The 16,345-nt window shown below is 38.2% G+C and overlaps 1 protein-coding gene across 2 annotated transcripts in view; it reads left to right on the forward strand.

Annotated features, from left to right (window-relative positions):
* Nucleotides 1-16,345, forward strand: part of iqsec3b (IQ motif and Sec7 domain ArfGEF 3b) — a 229,543-nt gene that overhangs the window by 16,524 nt on the left and 196,674 nt on the right. The gene's annotated exons all lie outside the window — the stretch shown is intronic.

Genomic DNA, 16,345 nt, shown 5'->3' on the forward strand with positions numbered 1-16,345 from the left:
GAAGGAAGAGAGCGAGGCAGAGAGAAAGAGAGACACTTCACTGTGTTGTACAGGAATTCATCCTTGGTCAGGATTCTGTGCAGCTATTTTTCTGTAAAATTAATTAATTTTGTATGAAATTTTTATTAAAATTATTTTTAATTAGTCTTTTCAGAGGCATTTCGTCGTCAGTTTCCATCACAAAGACCATGATGCATCCTTCTATTTAGAACAGCTAATTAGACCACCTAGTGGTCAGTTACATCCATTCTGAACCTTTAAGGAAAAGGCTTTCTTCATTTTAGTATATGATTGAGTTGGAGTCATGAATGCAGAGGCTGTAGTTTGCAATGCACAGGGCTCTCTGTGCAAGACACCTTCAGGCATTCTTTAAACATTTTAAAGCCTTGAACACTGTCAGGTCCTATGCTGCTAACTCAGTTCCACTTTGCCTTCATAAGCAGTGAAGCTGTAGTCTGAAGCTCTATTTCCTGCTTCAGACTGCAGCTCCGCTTCTCTTCACAGTGCTGTTGTTTGATGGGAACACTGTCCCCAGCATCAGGTTGATGTGCAAGCAGCACAGATGACAAACAATTAAGAGATCAATGAATAGCATTTCAAAGAGCAGCGTTTCTTGAACTATAGGAAATTCATACTCAGTGTTAAAGTAATAGAAAATGATGATAAGCTCTCACATTAATAAAATACCTGTTGCATTTAGATAAAGCCATACAGCGTGCTTTCAAACATGATCTGAAATTTTGCAAATTCATTAACCTAAAAGTATATAGGACATTTTTTATTTAAACTTTGGACCAGTAAATTTAAGAATGAATGCTGTTCAAAACCCAGACTAGAAGCTCAGTTACAACTTAGCCACGTCAGCATGACTCTATCATGAGAGCTAGACTGGACACTGTGTGTAGCAGTGCAGCAAAATTAATTACTATATTGATTCAAACCTCAGAAGGTCTCTGAAATCCTTGACCTTAACCTCTCGTATACATTTTTTTCTTAAAAGTGAATTATCCCATAGAAGTGTAAGGGTTTCAGCTTGATGTATTTCTCTCAGTGTCCATTTGGTTATAAATCCTGTTTTCAGGCCTGGAATGTTAGAGTGAAAATACACATTTATTCTGACCTGATAATCTGTGGGATAAAAAGGCTTTTTTCCAAAATTTCTTCATTTAGCAACTACAGTAGCAAATAGAGGTGGTGAAAGTGGAGCTGGATTTCATCCATCTCATTTCATCCAATGGCTTTGACTCATTTAGGCAAACTCAAAAAAATCTGTTTTTTTTTTTCTGTACCATCTTGAAAGGTCAGGCTATAAATAAACCACATGAACAACCACATGAAGTAGAAGAAAGCCCAAATTAAAATTTGCAGGTTATATAACAGCACCTAGAAAGTTACTTTTCCAATTACTGTAGATAATTCAAATTAGAATATAATAATTTATTTCACATAAACATTTTCTTTATATTTTAAAATAAAAATTAAAATGAGCTTTTTCTAGTTGAGTTAAGACAATAAACCCATCATATATGAACATTTATTTAAAAAATAGCATAGTAACATGGGAAAGGTTACAAATGAGAGGAACGAATTTGGTCTATCTTGCCTGCTTTGTAGCCTGTAACGTTTTGGAGTCAAGCTACAATACTTCTAATAGCTTGTTCCATTTTGTTGCCTCATAATAGTAAAATAGATCTGATTAAGAAATGTCTACTATCTTCTATCTAATTTTGTGTCATCTAATCCCCACTGTCTTTGTTAAAATAATGCTTTGGAGAAAATAATGGTTTGGAGAAACTTCATCAGATCTTTTCAGGGACAGACTTATTTCAGCCTCTCAGTACTGTACAGTTCATGTATGTTTTGCAACAGTAACTAACACTTTTGCTCTTTGAACAGGATTGTTTGTGTAACGTGATAAAAATGTATACACTATAATTGAAGTCTTAACAGTATATTGTATCATCTTCACATGACTTGCCAGATCACCTGTACGCTCTTCAACCTTTTTGCCTTCTTGTGAAGAAACTCCGCCCCTAAGCCATACAACATGCAATGTGTGTTCTTGCAACTTGCATGAGATTCTTCACACTACTCTACATTAAGTTTTATTTGCCCAGTTCTCAGTGGTATGTAGGTCCTTTTGTAACTCCTTTATTTCTTCTTCATTCTTTTCATCTCCCACTTTTGTGTCTTTAGGGATGTAGGAGTTCTTTTGTGTCTCCTACAGATTTTCTGGTATAGTATTTGTTCAGAATAAATATGATTGATAAAAAATACAGTGATCCCCATACAGGAGGACATTAGAGAGTATATGATTTCCAAGGGTTCTTGTACTGTACTGTATGTATGTTCTTGTATGGAAAATGTATGAAGCTAATATTTTTAGTGAGTTGAGACTGTCTCAAGCAGGGTGTGTTTTATTTTTAAATTTAAATCTCAAGAGGCAGTGAACTGATTAATGTAAATTAAAAGATAGGTCTAAATTTATTTTCTCACAGCCTGTACCTAATCCTGGTTAAGCAGTGCCTTAAAAGCTATTACAAGCAGCTCATCTGCTATGGGGGCATTTTTAAATATAATTTTCCCCGCAATCCAGGAAAATCCTGCAGTGTCAAATGGTTTTGTTATTTATTGATTCTAGTGGACAGCTGGGCTGACCACGTCACAGAGGAATCTGAGGCTGATGTAATCACTGACTGACAAAGAGGTATCAGGGCTGTCGCTTTGAAGAAGTGAAACAAGGCTGGCTGTTTGGAACTGCCAGAAATGAGGATACCTTACAACCTTTAGATTGTGTGACTGCTTTACCAACAGCTACAGTAGGTAACAGAAATGTCACTTAATCTGTCATAAAATAAATTAAAATTTATTTAAATTCTCCTCATGTTATTTAAGTAATTAATTCCTATTTTGTTCAGAAATATTATACCTGTTTGAAGAAACCTGCACATTTACATTTTTTGAATGTGTGAGAGACACTGGTTAAGCACCTACAAAACTCCTGAGTTTTTATTTAGATTATTTGGCTTTTGACACATTTACACAATAGATCGGTAAATACAGATGCAATAAATTCATACTTCATTGAATGTTTCTTCATTACATTGGTTTTATACTGTATGTTAGCATTTGACCTTTATTATGGTTGTGTTTTGTGTGCATCCCTATGCTCTAGCAGGTGTTATGCGACTCACAATGTGTAATGAGCACTGGTTATGACTCACACTTGGCTGTGTGGATCGGGCCCTTTAGAGGTGCTTGTTAGGGAACAGTTCTTTCCGGGCCCTATGTGGACGACACGATCCGGAAGGTGAAGAAACAATAGGGAAAAATATCATGCAGGAGTGGGTCAGGAGATATGGGGGCGTGTCTGAAGTGAGCAGGTGTCCAGGGGAAGTGAGTCCGGGGCGAACAATCCAAGCATAAATCCAGAAGGGAAATCCAACACGGGAGGCAGAGTCCAAGACCAGGGGATCCATCCAAAGTAATTAAAAACCAGAACCGGGTCGGGACCAGCGGGGCAGGGAATCAGGAACAGGAAACTAAAACCATAATGGAGCCAGACGTGGCAGGACCCCGGACTCTCACGAAACGGGATTCAATGAGAAGCGTCGGGGTGATGCCTGCGTCTGGCTTTTAAGGTGGGGTGAGAACTAAAACAGGTGCAGGTAATGGGGCAAAACAAGGAAGGGCTGGAGCGCCCCTAAGAGGGGGAGTAGCGATCGTGAGAGTGATTCTTAAAATGGCTGCTCAAGTATGGTATCCAACTACAAGTTCTGCAGAAATCTAATGCTCTGCTGCTTTAGAGTGTGGTGTCTATGGCTAAAATTAAAAAAAAATGGTAGTAGTAGTAACAGTACTTCTATCGCCAGTTGGAAGACATCTTCATTTTCTCTTATTAAAATATTTCTGCTTTGGTCATGCAGTTTTTAGATACAATTTGTAAGGTCAATTGCTATTTTCTAAAATGATTAAAAAAACACAAACTTTCCTCCCATATGACAGTGATTCTACATTTGGTTTGCCTGTCCTGTTTCTAATGACAGAGATAATTTGTCTTATTTTTTTTCACTGACTGACATATTTACCTTTTACACAGTTTTTTAAAAGTTCTTACTGTAGCTTAATATGCTAAAATCTTTTGCTGAATTCAGAAATTGTTGCTTTGCTTCCTATGTCACCAATTCAGTGCTGAGAAAGAAGTCCCATCAGGCACAATAGACGATTAGTAAATCTGGAAAGTTAGTTTTTGAAAGTCGCCCCTGCTGTTTTGATTTTAATGGGATGCTGTTGACAAGGCTGTGGAGAATCTGCTTTAAGCTCCGTATGTTTCAGCAGCACTCGTTCTTGCCATCTGACAGAGGTAATGCCCCAGGGGGTATACTCTGTTACGAATAGGCATGGAAAACACTGTGCTACTAAAACACTGTTCTTTTAGTAATCATAGCCATGCGTCACCCTCTTAGATTGTGAAACCCGATGTGCAGCATGATGAGGCAATGTCTCAGGAGATGTTTCCTTCATCCCTTCACTCAGCAGAGAGGGTAAAACACAAAACAACACGACGTCATTCAGGTGCTGCTCTGTATGTGATTTGTTTGCTTGCTGCCTTCTCTGTGATATAACACATTGCCTCAGTGTCTTCTTTTTGCCATCTGCCCCCTGCTCCACTCCTACCTGCCATCACCACATCTGCTGCTTTTTAATGCCTCCTGACACACACAGCTCCTGAAGGAGCTTTGTGATTTATTTTTACATGGCGGTAGAGGAATTTTAGCACTTGGCTTCACACTTTTCTATTTTGGGCAAATTAGCGAGCTATTTTCAGTACTCAGATCCACACTGTCATCTTTGGAAAGCAAAGCTTGCCAAAGTCAAGAAAAGCTTGGAATGCAAAGTGGAGCGTGAGGTGCAATGGCTTACCGGAGAAAAGCCGAACAAACACATTGGACATTACCATTAGCTCTGCTCATGCAAACTCTGTATGTTGTAAATGGAGCTAATAGTGAAAACTTGTGAGAAATATTCAATCCCAGTTCCTGCTAATCAGCTGCTCATCAAGGTATAAATTATGGGATTTCAGAATTCTTGCCAAGGGTTGTTTGCTCAGTTCATCAACCTTACGGCCACAGCCAGTGCAGAACCTGTTTTGGCTAAAGGGTTGTGACTGCCTCATTCACTTGACTGGTCTGTCATTCCTCAAGTCAAAGCATCTGGTCATATTCTTAAATATGAAATGCACTGCAGATACATTCCAGATATTTTGAGACAGGGTACAATTTTGCATGCTGAAAGAAATTAATATTTGAATTTGTGACTTTGATGTGGTGTGAAAACAAAGCAAAGTATTAGTAGTATTTATCACTTGACCAGAGAGTGTAAAAACTAGATCAAAATATCATATCACATAGTAAACCAAAATTACATTTAAATATAACTAAAAAACAACAAGAAATTGATCTTGAAATGCTGTAAAATGCTGGATTTATATATGCATTAATATTGCATTTTCATAATGCCTCATAATGAATAAGGGGTGCTATCACTATTAGCAAAGGTTTTATGATATGCAATATGCATGATTATTTTTTGCTTTAGGCATAATTTTCAAACCTATTATGTCTCAAAAGTCCTGGGACATGGACAACGTGTGTGACAAAATATCTCAAGAAACCCTACAGAGATTCACTCTTTAGATAAGATTAATTAAGAATCTCTGAACCAACTTTTAAAAACATTAAAAACAAAAACAGGGCTTTCACATCCTTATTAAGCTGGGGTGTAAAATGTTTTTAATACATTGTTTTGTCCATTTACAAGGACAAGATTCCTTGTTTCCCATAAGTTTTTTTTGTTCATACAGTACATGGCTTTTTGGAGATATCCCCTTATGATTCATTTCCAAGTAATATTAATTAATTAATCAGCTGCAGAAAGAAATGACTAATTAAATAACCCCCTTGGTCTTGGATGCAGAAAATCCATTACCATTAAACACTAAGTATAGTGAAGAGAAATTGGGGAGTTAAAATTAGTGATGTACTAAAGGCGCAACCTGGCCACATTCTTTTTACAACTCATTAAAAAAAGATCTGTTAAAGTGATAAATCTTTAATTAAATAAAGAATGTAGCAGTAAGGAGTTCTAAATTATTTTAATATTTCTTATACTTATGGGTATTTCCTGCTTTCATAAAAGTGCTATATGCTGTATATATATACTGTAGATATAGTGATGTACTGTAGCATTTTCTTTTATGACACTCTATTCATTTAGTTGCAAGATATGTCAAGAACTGTGAACAGTGTGAAAACATACATGAAAAAGGTTTCACAATTCAAATGAATTTATTTCATTTCTTTTCAGTAGGGGATACAATTCTGTACTAAAAAAATGTTTTTGCATTGCCTTTTTCAAAAACATACATTCAGTAATGATCGACTGCCACAGCCATATAGAACGTCTTTCTAAGAACATTTGGATACCCTGCCTTTTCTATAATATAAATTTATCTGACCCTATACATGTACATACAGTACCTAGAGTTAAACATTAACAACTTTAAAATCGCTGTTTTGTACATTGAAGAGGCTAATACAGGCAACTGAAGAGTGCAGTGGCATGTGCCAGTCTGTGACCTTTGTGATTACATTACATTGATTTCAAGTATAAACTTTCTCTTGGCCAATATTAAAACATAAACTAGAGGGAACAAATTGAAATTCGGGAGAAGAGCAGAAGGCACTTTGTTATACAGTCTGGAGCAAGCTATACAGCTGATGAAGCTGACCATCATGTCTTTCAGGAAATGGCTGGATGAGATTCTTGAATCTATTAACTAATGGCAGTCACAAGAGTTAGGTGCTAAACGGCCACTTCCCACATGCAAACTTTCATATGTTTCTCATGTCATAGCGGCTTTTTCAACAATCTAAAATCAGTCCAAATGATGGCATTATCCATCCATACATTCACCCATTTTCCAACTGCTTTATCTAATTCAGGGTTGCTAGGGTGTCAGAGCCTATCGCAGGAAGCAGTGGGTGCAAGGCAGCATACACCCTGGACAGGACACCAGTCTATCACAGGGCAGCCAAAGACACAAACACCCATACACTCACACCAGGGCCAATTTTCCCAGAAGCCATCTAACCTACAGTACCAATATGTCTTTGGACTGTTGGAAGAGCTCCCAGAGGAACTCCACGTCAACTTGGGAAGAACATACAAACTAGAACAAGACAATAGGAAAGACACAGGATCAAAACTGATATTTTTTAGGAATCCGCTAAGAGACTTTTCCTATACATGGATCATTCTCCAAATATACAAACTAAGTGTCAGCCTCCACAATATCAAAATCATAAATCATTACAAAATATTTAATAATTTGCTCTCCAGACTTGACGGTGTATTGCAGTGAAGAAATGAAGCTGGAATGCTTTATATAGTTGGGAAAACAAAACATGCCATGCAATACTTTTGCTTATGCTTGTTCAGGTAATGTGTAATATCATACAATGGTCATGTAAAATGTAATGTTATTATTCATGGGACATGTCATTTCAAGTTACATGTGGATATAAATAAGGTAGAATGATATTCAATGGAAAAATAATTGGCTCAGTCAGTTGCTGTGCTGAAGAAAATATTCAGAAATGTTTTTATGCTAGGCACTGCCTTCAGCAGTCTTCTTTTCCTGGTTAATTCCCTTCTGAAATAAATAATTAAAACCTACAGTTGCTCTTGAAGACTAAAATGGAAATTTTAAGTTTATTGTATGGAAAAGAGCATGTCTGTTAGACCCAGCACTTCAAATGGTAGAGGTTGCTAGGAGGTTTTTACCTAAATAAATAAAAATAGTTTATGTTGTTAAACAGACAAAGTTTCTCTTGAAGCTGCCTTCCTTTGGACTGTACCTCTTGGCTTTAATAACTGCTGGGGATGTTTCACAATGCAAAAGTGGCTAGAAGTGATTTCGAACGCATTTAATGTATTTGTATCTTAGTTTTATTAATGTATGTGAGTTCCATCATGTATCATTCCATATGTGTGCAAACATTGAACAGCTGCTGTACACCAACAAGAGCAACCTTGATGATGACAGACTGAATGTGACTTCTGCCTTACATGTCAGCCATACAGTTGCTATGAGTATGAGCCTGTTATGTGGCTGTAAACATCTGGAGCTTAAAAAGACACTGCAAATCCATTGGGTCACATGACTGTTTTTTGGTCTGTGGATTTGTTCGGTTGCTGAAGCGCTGTACAGCTTTGGGTGGTTGAGAAATTCTTGAGAAATTGTGGTTTGACTCATGGCTGGGGCAGACTCCTACTTACAACTGTATTTACTTTATTTTCGTGTCGCAGTTCATGATTAACTTTACCATACCTCTATACACTCCATCACACTTTTACCATAATTTATTGTTCTTTAATTACACTTTATGTTCCTCATGACAGTTTACTGTGCTATATTTGCCATCAAGCTGTTACAGTCTTCCTATGGCTTTACTGTAGTTTGACCACGGATTTTCTCTGGGGTTCTATGGCTTCACTTTGTGTCACTACAGTGGACCATAGGATTCGTGTGTTAAATGTATCCAAATTATTGTTTGCTGTGGTATATTGTGATATTCAAGTGGTCTGACGTATTATAGCATAGTGAAACCATATGAAATCACAGAAAATACAGTAAAACAATGGTAAAACTGCAAAACACCTGTTAAAGTTCAAGTTCAAGTTCAAGTTTATTGTCATTATACTCATATACAGGTATATGGTATAACGAAATGCTATTTAGCTAGCTCTCAAACGATACGTAGTACAAAAAAACAACAACAATACAATTGTATAATAAAAGAAAGACAGAGACAACAGGCAGTATGCAAAACAACAAAAAGGTAACATGTAATGTGCAAAAACATGCATCAACAGAATGAAATAAAGGGATAGAAATTATGGGGAGTGAGCTTTTGACATGTAAGGTAGAGGTAGATTTCAATGTGTGAGTTTTTGGTAAGAAAGAAAGAAGGCACTATGAGGTTCAGATCATAGGTGAGAGGTGAGGTGAGAGTGAGAGAGGCTGGGAGTTTAATCGTTTGATAGTGCGGGGGTAAAAACTGTCTCTGAGTCTGGTAGTCCAGGCCCGAATGCTCCGGTACCGTTTTCCAGATGGTAGAGGGTCATACAGTCTGTAGCTGGGATGTGCGGGGTCTTTGATGATTCTTAGAGCCATAATAAAACCATAATAAATGACCATAAGAGATTCCTATTTCTTTATAATGGTAAATCACCTCAGTCTTTCATATAGTATAATGTTTCTTAGACTAAAGGAAATTATTCACCTCACTCGGGTTTTGATGTAAAACATTTAGGTGAAAAAGATGTTTGGAATCCCTATGTTACTATAAAAAAAATACAAAGTATTAGATTTCAGATGCCTTGTTCTCCATGACTCTAATATGAGAAAGCATATGTTTTCTGCTTAGATTTTTTAATTAGATTTAAGAACTTAGAAAATACTGTTCACTGCAGTTTTATTCTGCTCATTCTAGATTAATTATTTGGAAACTTTAAGTTCCTAAAGGGCACTGGTACCAAAACACATCCCATTCTTATTTTTATAATCATTTTGTGTCATTTAAAATATATTATTAGTTTAAATGTTTGTATTTTCAGTTCAACGCAAAACTGAAAATGCATTCTCCTGTATCTTTTTGTATATTCGAAGAACAAGATTATAAACCTAGCAATGATTTTATTTCAGAAATGTCTCCTGTGTCAGTACTCTTCATAACTATTTATATGCTGTCAAGGATTAGCTCTTATCCTTAATCTCTGAGTTTGTGACTTTCAGTACAATTGACCTACTGGACAATCCCAATTAAAATCCCACTGTTGTTTCTTAGTCATTAAAAATACAAAAGTATTTTCAATACAAAGTGTTCATCATAAACTACTCTATGAGAATCTGCCCTGCTTAATCTGTAATTGCACATCACCTCAATAGTGTTTTTCAAGACTGACTAAATATACATGAGTGTTTTTTTTTATCATGTTTTGCACTCAATCAGTTGCCTTCAGAGGCTTTTATAATGAACCATTCCTACTGCCATTTACAATGGTCCATGCTCCAAGCTCCAGGTGGTAGATTTATTCACTGCTTAGGATGCCTCAATATAACTTTATGCAATAACTACATTTTCAACCCACCCCCTCCTGCCCCCACCCTCGGTCCTTACTGCTAATGAATCCCCCAGTTGCCAGTGCTGTGACTGCAATAGATTGCAGGGATTGAGTGGAAGAAATAAAACAGAGAAAAAGAGAGGGGAAAAAATAGAAATAGCAGGCAGAGGAGAGAGAAAGTGATCTGTTCAGTAAATTGCCTTTTTCTTCCCTAGCCCAGTGTCCCAGGAGTATGCTGTCTGTTTTATTAGCAGTGCTCCGTGACATTGTGAGTAATCTAGCGAATCTTGAAATCCACTTTAAAGTGCACTGCTGTGCCGACTTTGGGTGAGGGCCAGAGGGTACGTACTGTTTAAGATGTTGAAATGGCATAATGGTACCTGTTTGTTGTTTTTTGTTTTAAGCAAATTTTTTAGAATGATGAGATTGTCACTAGTCAAGGTAAAATGGTTTCTGAATTGAAAGCAGTATATACTGTATACTATTTCCAAATAAAAATAGGAATTTGCTTGATTTTTCCTTTAATTCTGAATCTAATTCCGAGTAATTCTGAATCATTTGTGTTTTCCTCCCAAAATCACATCAGACTTACAATATTCAGTTTTTTATTTCAGATCTGCTTCATAAAATCTCCATTCATCACCCAATGGTTAGACTTGTTTTTTATGACAAGTGGGTTTGTTTGTAATTTGCACAACACTTTTTCTTTACTTTTTGCTTTAAATTTGTATGGTACCTGGAACAGATTCCACTGGAATAATTTAGAATAAATTATTCTGATCAGTCTTCATGTAAATATTATAATAAATATAAAATCAATTTGTGAAGATTACCCCTGAAGTTAGACTTTTTAGATATGTTAAGTATAGTATGGGATAATGAAGTAGTCACAAGTACCATTTATCTTTTACATTTCGATCAAATACCACATTACGTATTTTCTGGACAATACATTTATATTACTATAAAAATAATAAACTTTATTTTATATAGCACTTTTAAAGGTGGCTTCTCAAAGCGCTTTACAGAATTACAACAACAATAACTGAAAAGAATACACAAGATAAAACACAATTACAATATACAGAGGAGACCGTGGATGGTGATACTAAGAAAAGCAGAGGGGTGAAGAATGGAACCAGTTACTGTAAGTAAAGGCTCTTCTAAAGAAGAAGATTTTGAGTCTGGATTTGAAGGAGTTTAGAGAATGTGACTCTTTGATATCCTTGGGTGGAGAGTTCCAGAGCTTGGGGGCATAACAGGAGAAGGCCCTGTCACCCATACAATATAGACGGGCTTGGGAGGACAGTTAGGAGACCAGAATTAGAAGAGGGAAGGTTGCAAGGTGGGGAGTAGGGCGATAGTAGCTCAGACAGGTACTGAGGTGCCAAGCCATGCAGAACCTTATAGGTGAGCATGAGGATTTTAAAGTCCACACGGAATTTGACAGGAAGCCAGTGCAAGGACTCCAGCATAGGAGTAATGTGATCACTTGCACTAGACCTGGTCAGGATTCTGGCTGCTGAATTTTGGACTTACTGCAGTTTGTTCAAAGTAGATTTAGATACCGCAGCAAGTAGAGCATTACAGTAGTCAATTCAAGAGAACACAAATGTGTTGATCAGCTTTCAGCCACAGTTAGTGATAGCATAGGGCATAGTCTAGTGATATTTCTGAAAAAAATGTTTTGACAATATGCTGCAAATGGGGGTCGAATGTTTAGCCAGAATCGAATATCACGCCAAGGGTTTTCAGTTTAGACTGAAGTACAGAACCATCTACAGATACAGTAGGGTTACAGGATGTATTTATTTATTGAATATGTAGGGAAGATGGGATTGAAAACCTGGATTACTAGAACCAAAATGAAAATGCTTTGTACCGCTCTGAGCAAACTAAGAAACAGCCATGTGAGTGATTACAAATTCAGCTTCCTTGTGGTCTCAAAGTCAACATAATTTTTAGTAACTCTTAAGACATTCATTGTGAATTATTACCAGAATAACGTTTTATATGCTGGAAAATTTCTTTAGCAGCCACAGTCATATTATTTATTACCGTCATTAAAATTCAATTTCATGAGAGACTGGACCCTATAAGGATCTCTGAATATTAGAAGATGTCATACTTATCTGCAACCTCTGGAAAGAAAATGACTGCGTTTACACAAGGATTCTGATCTAGCGCCACTGCTGACTTTTATCAAGTCTTACGGATGAGAATAAAAACAGAAAATCTGGAAATGCATTAGCTAGCTGGAGAACTATTTGTAATGAATGTCAAAAACTAGCTACCTTTGATTATTTCATTCATCCAGCTTCTCATTTTAAGGTGAGGTTCAACTGCTGCAGTGTTGATTGTGGCATGTGTTAATATAGAATGAGTAACATTCTAGAATGAGAATTATTACTCTGTCATTCTTTGTAATGCTAATCTGTAGGTTTTACATACTGTATTCTTGAGAAGATCTGATATCGTAGAGTTTCAGCATTTTGATGTTTGGCAGAAAAAAAAACTTTACGGGTCATATAAATGGAAGCAATAACTTAATGATATTTGATTTTGCTTTAGAATCTTCATCTCTGTGTTTTAGAATGTCCAATACAGCTGTTATAAAGTGACTGGCACCAGAAGGATTCTAAACTGGTGAATAAGAAACCATAAAAGGGTCACTGCTTCTGTTAAATTAATGTTCTGCTTTTAATATATTTTCTAGAAAATATTGTATATCACTATCCTTTAATGTGTTGGTAGGATTAAATTATCATATAAGTATTTTATAATTACAAACCCTAGCAACATGCTTTCATGTTTCTTCTAGAAACATGTTTTTGATGGGCTTGCAAAGCACTGAATTTTGAAAAAAATAATATAATAATGTATAGTACATCAGCCATATTTGCAGATCTTTTACTTTTTAAAATTTATAATTGCCAATATACAATGTACTATTTAAAAGGACCATCATTAAATTAATCAAGAACACTGTTGTTTTATCTCTTGCTTCCATACATACGTAAGCATTTCTACATGAGCATACAGTTTCATCTGTATGAAACTGTTAATATATATTACACATACATACATCTAAAGATTCACTTTTTACATGCTTCAGTCAGAAGATATTGCTGCACATATTAGTGTTAAGTCAGCAAATACAGCAGAGTTTTGTTTTTCTATTGTGGGGATGAAAAGGTGCTCCAGGGACTCAATTCAAAAGTTCAGGAACATCATTTTCTCATAAACAAACTGATCATTTAAGGCATTGTGCCCTTTAAGTACAAAATAAAGGTTCATTACCAAAGACTTAAATAGACTGAATCACTGGACTGGTTAAAAAACGTCAACGAACGTACTGACACACATTGAATGTAAAAATATGCTGAAACAGGCCTTCAGCATAAACATGTTTCTGTAAAGAACAGTCTGTTCCTATTCCTTTTCCTGTTCAAAGAGTGTAGTATTACGAAGAGAATTGTTTAATGCCAAAATGTACAGATAAGAAGTTACGTCAGTGTTAAGGATTCGGCTAGTGAATCTGAAACCAAGTAATGAACCCACTTGCAGGAGCTGATAGAGACAAGTCGTGATCCAAATATCGTAGACGAAGGAGAGAGCCGAGAGTCCAGGGGAAGCCAGTGATCCAAACAGGGAGAGAGTAACCAAAGCCAGAACGTAATCCAAAACTGTAGACGAAGGAGAGAGCCGAGAATCCAGGGGAAGCCAGAGATCCAAACAGGGAGAGAGCAACCGAAGCCGAGCCGTAATCCAAAAAACGTAGTAAAAGGGAAGAAACCAAGGTCGAAACCAGAACAGTACAAAGAGGTAGAAGGCGTAGCGCAACTAAGTAGCTCGGAAGGAAAACCAATACTGAGTGAGGAGGTAGGGAAAGACTAGTGCTTAAATACAAGATGAGATGGCGGTGTGGTGGTGAAAGCGTACACTGATAGGTGGACAAATGAACTAAGACTACGCCTTCTTCTGCCTCTTACGTTGCCGGGAGACAGGGATTGTAACATTACCCCCCTCTCTACGGGCGGCTCCCGTCGCCCTAGCAGGACAATTAGGAAAACTGTGATGGAAATCCCAGATCAGTTTTGAATCCAGTATATCCTTTTCCGGTACCCACGGCCGCTCCTCTGGACCGTAGCCTTCCCAATCCACTAGAGACCATCAGGAATCTAGAATCTTATTTACGGTGTAGGCAGGTAGTCCATGAATTACTTGAGGCGGTGGGATTTTTTGTTGCGGTTCAGACAGAGTGGATCTGCGAAAGGGCTTAAGGAGGGAAACATGGAATGTAGGGTGAATCCTGAGGGTAGGAGGTAAGGCCAGCCGATAAGTTACAGAGGTAACCTGGGTGAGGACACGAAAAGGACCAATGAACCTGGGAGCAAGCTTGCCAGAAGGTTGCTTTAGAGGAAAGTTATGGGTAGACAACCAGACAAATTGTCCACGTCTAAATCTGGGTATGGTTCGACGGTGCCGATCCACCACGGTCTTCTGCTGAGCTGCAGTGTGAAGAAGGGCAGTTTTAGCCTTCGTCCAGAAGTCCTGCAGGTTTGTTATATACTCCCGAACAGATGGAAGTTCTGTGTCCGGCTGGGAGTCCGGGAAAAGAGGAGGCTGATAACCTAAGGCATACTTGAAGGGTGACATGCCAGTCGAAGAAGTATACAAAGAATTATGAGCATATTCTGCCCATGGAAGCAATGACACCCAGTTATCTTGGGTAGATGAGATATATGTCCGTAAGTAGGTTAGCAGTTCTTGATTCATATGCTCAATTTGACCGTTGGCCTGAGGGTGATAAGCTGAAGTTAGCGAAACTGAGGCTCCCAGTGACTTACAGAAGTCCTTCCAAAAGACGAATGTAAAGCAGGGCAGTCAGCTTTAAAGTGACCTAATTTTCCACAGTACATACAGAGGCCCTCTCGGCTGCGTCTCTCTCTTTCTTGTGGAGTTAAACGGGTGCGGGCAATTTCGATAGGTTGTTCCGAGTCTAGAGTGTTGATAGTTGGTGGCTGAGGAACCTCTAGTATCTGTGTCCGAGATCTTTCTCTACTCCTCTGACGAATTCTAAATTCGAATTCCAACACCTGGGAAATTATTTCCTCCAAAGTTCTGCCCAACTGTGGCATAGTTACCAGGTAATCCTTTATTTCTTCACATAACCCTTGCAGAAAAAGAAAAATAAGGACCTCATCATCCCAGTGAGTCTCTGCTGCTGCTACTCAAAAATCTATGGCATAGTCCTGTGCAGACATGCGACCCTGGCGGATAGATGAGAGGTGGTAGGCGGAGTCTTGTCCAGCTGAGGAACGACAAAAAAAACCTTTAAATCTCTGGCAGTAGCCCATTCCAGAGCACGGCCAGTTAACAGAGAAACTACGAAGGCAATCTTGTCTTGAGGAGAAAAAAAAGTTTCCGGTTGGAGCCTGAAAACCAGCGCACACTGTGCTAAGAAGCCCTGACATTTCGTAGGGTTGCCGTCAAACCTGTCAGGTATTATAAGTGGAAGAGGTCGAGGAGCAGGTGTAGAAGCTGGCGGGGGCGGAGCCGAAGCGGCATCTCCAGCGTTACTTTCACTATTACTGGTAGGCGGCATTGCCGACAGGTGCGCTGAAATCTGAAGCCTGTAACTGGAGTAAAGCTTGCCAGTGCTGATCCAAAACCGAGCGAAATTCCTCTTGCTCCATGTTAAGTGGCTCAGTATTCTGTTAAGGATTCGGCCAGTGAAACCGAAACCAAGTAATGAACCCACTTGCAGGAGCCGATAGAGACAAGTCGTGATCCAAATACCGTAGACGAAGGAGAGGGCCGGGAGTCCAGGGGAAGCCAGTGACCCAAACAGGGAGAGAGCAACCGAAGCCGAGCCGTAATCCAAAAACCGTAGTAAAAGGGAAGAAACCAAGGTCGAAACCAGAACAGTACGAAGAAGTAGAAGGCGTAGCGCAACTAAGTATCTCGGAAGGAAAACCAATACTGAGCGAGGAGGTAGGGAAAGACTAGTGCTTAAATACAAGATGAGACGGAGGTGTGGTGGTGAAAGCGTACACTGATAGGTGGACTAATGAACTAAGACTACGGCTTCTTCTGCCTCTTTCGTTGCCGGGAGGCAGGGATCGTAACAGTCAGTTCTGCAAACACAAGAAGT

Source organism: Lepisosteus oculatus, chromosome 7, assembly GCF_040954835.1.
Source record: "Lepisosteus oculatus isolate fLepOcu1 chromosome 7, fLepOcu1.hap2, whole genome shotgun sequence".
In the NCBI taxonomy this organism is placed as follows: Eukaryota; Metazoa; Chordata; class Actinopteri; order Semionotiformes; family Lepisosteidae; genus Lepisosteus; species Lepisosteus oculatus.